The sequence below is a fragment of the Capsicum annuum genome, chromosome 3 (assembly GCF_002878395.1).
Source record: "Capsicum annuum cultivar UCD-10X-F1 chromosome 3, UCD10Xv1.1, whole genome shotgun sequence".
Classification (NCBI taxonomy): domain Eukaryota; kingdom Viridiplantae; phylum Streptophyta; class Magnoliopsida; order Solanales; family Solanaceae; genus Capsicum; species Capsicum annuum.
In genome coordinates, this window is record NC_061113.1 from 266,041,023 (window position 1) to 266,044,664 (window position 3,642).

Here is a 3,642-nt window from a genome sequence, read left to right on the forward strand (position 1 = left end):
AGATATTTTTCTCAAAGGAACGTGCACTTTTTGTAAACAACAATCTAGTTGTAGGCTATCAATGGAAGTAATTAAATGTCTTATTCATAGTCGTTGGTGAACAGAAAATGCTGCAAAATGCAAATCCATTTTTATTTTTCTTTTCTGGTCATAAGTAAACCTTTCTAGAATTAGTATTGTGGTACACATAACACATCCAATCCTTAGATTTTCATGTAACACTTTTTACCAGTTTATGTTGAATATTCTATTGATACTTTTCTAAATATTGCTGATGGAAAATAAGTACTTAGTATTTATAATAATTTTGCTTTCTCTTAATTCTTAGTCAACCATTGCAGGAACATGATTAACAAAAAAAGAAAGAACATGATTAATTTTCTTATTAGCAAGCACATTTGCAGCTCAGTGAGGACATAAATTTAGATAGGAAGGAGAAGACGGGGATTTAGATAGAAGATTAGGAGGTATTTGAGCATTATCTGATTTTTTACTGCTACTATTTTATTCTTAGATTTATTTAATTGTTGTTTCCGTCGCTTCAATTGCGTCCTGTTTGTTGTTGCTACTATACTCCTCGTGTATTTTTAACATGGCTTCCTCATTAGTGCAATTCATTTCAATACTTGAGTTTGATATACTTTACTTGAATCGGGGTCTATCAAAATTCAAAAAATAATCTTTCTATCTTCACACGATAGAGGTAAGAAGATGTACACAACACCATCTTCAAGTTCCGCCCATGAGATTACACTATTGTAATTTTTATTAGCGATGGACCAGATATTAGTCACACAACTAATTCAGCTTTGTAGATTCGATTAGATTACACCTTCTTAAAAGCAAAGGAACCTAAATTAACTTCATAGGAGTATTTGCTTCTACGAAAATTAAAGAGACACAACAGAACGTTTTTATTATCAGTACTAGGCTATAATGACAAGTAAAACCAACTTGGGTCTTATTTTGTTTGAAAAATTTTAAATTAATGTCTAATCAACACGACAACTTAATCGTCTGAACCAAAATTAGGCTGCAAGAACGAAAAATATTTCAATTGTACTGAGAAATTAAATAGTCTGTCCAAACAAAATAAAGTGTATATATATGCGTAATGTGTCTATTAATATTAGTTTGGGGAACACCCAAATAGAAAGAAAACTTTAATGGGGACAAGCTATATTGGAAAAAGACTGATCAGTGGTAGAATTTTAACGAAATGAACACGTTTATTTATTAGTTGTATTTTTTTGAATAAAGTAATGTTTGAATTGGCAGTACTTTGAACAAATATTAGTCAGACATGTTTAAGTAGGAGCATAATATATAGCAACCTAACAATGTTTATGTCCACACCCAAAGTCATGAGTCATGACTTGTAGTACACCTGCATTAAGAATGTTTATGTCGAATTAATAAAATTAGTTTTTATAATTGTTATAATTAAGAGGCTAGGTGAGGTCAACGAACAATACGAGATGAAGTATAAGTTGGGTAAAATCATACAAAGATTTAATAGGATTGTTTGAATTCCTTCATAATTTGCTACCAGTTTGTGTTTAAATTTTGAAATAGAGAATTTCTCAACAGAAAAAATATTTTTTTCAGCATTGACTTATTTGACACGAATTTAAATTAATCTGATCAATTAGTTTTGAGTATCATATGAATCTTTGTTGTTGTTTTTTTTCCCTTCTTTTAGTCGAGGAATTTTGAATGATTGAATATAATTGTTCATTAGAATATCACTTCTTGTAATTTTTTTATTATTATATTAGTTTAATGATGATTTAGTCCTGGAAAGCAAGAGCATAATTAGATATTTACCTTGTTCTTCTTCTTCTTTCTTTTTTTTTCAGAAAAACATAGACACAACATTTTAGTGTCAACTTGATAAATTAGTAAACTGAACTAAGATGTCTCCATTTATATCCATTACAAATTTCAACATATCAATTATACGTGCCCCAGAGCCAGGGCTATCGAAAACAGACTCTCTACTTCTCCGAAAATAGTTCTCTTAACTGAGTACACTTCACCCACTTCAAATCCCACTACGTGAGAATATACTTGTTTTTACTGCTACTATGTTGCAATTATACGTGCTCCAACATTAGCACGTGGGAGAAGAGTGTAACACTAATTTATTATTTGTGAATACACAAAGTTAAACATATGAAAACAATGTCCCTGACAAATACGAAATATCCTAAAGATTTGAGATCAATATGTTAACACAATTAATTACTATACTACTATTCCACCTGGCTATTGGAAATTGGATTATTTCATTTTTATGAGCCACGAATCAAATAACAAACCACGTGTAGACTTTAGACTTGGAGAGGTAACAATATTTTGACTTGTCGACTATTTAATACTCGATTCCTAATATTTTATATCGTCAAAAGCTAATACTATCTTGTGGTCTTTATAAATTACCACTATAGTGTGTTGATTCCTATGTAGAAGGCCATATGGATATGTCGAATTAAGAGTTTTTAAGTACCAAAATTTAAATTGACAAATAGAAGCTGTTATTATTCTCTTCCTCCATCTTTCTACTTTACTCAAAATAAATATTCTACAATACTTATTTATTTTTAAAAATTAATAAATAATTATTTTTTCTAATACTATATTTTTATAAGCTATTATATTTAAAAAATAATATAATAAGATTATTCTTGTATCAAGTCGGAGATTAGCAGGAGATATTTAAGGCGAAGACGATAATGGTTCCGAACAAGTTGGGCCACTGACGCGAAAAGTGCATTCACATACTCTCTCCGTCTTATTTTACTCGTTTCAAACTAAAATTATATAACTATTAAAAAAATAAAATAATATATTTAATTTATCATAATATTTCTATTAAATAATATTTATATTTTAATTTTAAAAAAAAAATAATTAATATAAAAAATTATCTTATCTTCATAAATAAAAAAGAATAAATAAAATAAGATATCAAATTAAAAAATTTGAAACGAATAAAATAAAACAGATGGAGTATAATAATTCGTCGTGACATATTCTCTTTTGGCACGAGCAATTAAGGGACGGTGTTTCCATTCGTTGGGCCCAACAAATATCAACAATCAATCATCGTCCTTGAGACTTTCAAAAAGTTAGGCCAACACACGTGACCCCTTACATTTTTTGACGGTTCATTTGTACACATCACCTTATATTTAAGATATTTTAATACATTAAAGCTTTTCTATGTAATGCGCAGAATTTAAAAAAGAGTTTTTAATATTTTGTATTTCTAGGCTGTTTTTAATATTTAAATTCGTGATTTTTTAATCACTTTACAGAAATTTTATCAGTAATTTCAAGACTCTCGTTTTATATTTACAACTGCACACCATTTTTTGATGCGATTCCTTTCGCTTCAAAGGAAACTCTAATATCTCATGCCATTTTCCCTCTTGCATGAGATTTCACTATCACTTATATATTTGTATATGAATTTTTTTTTTTTTTTTGTACATAATTAGTGTTAATTGTGTGAGATATAACAAAAAGTTGCATGTGAATTGATTGGTCCCGGGTTCGAGGGAAGGAATAAATATGTGAATTGATTGCTGATTCTTGGTCACTTAAGTTAAGATGAGGAGAAGCTCTTGACCCTAAGCC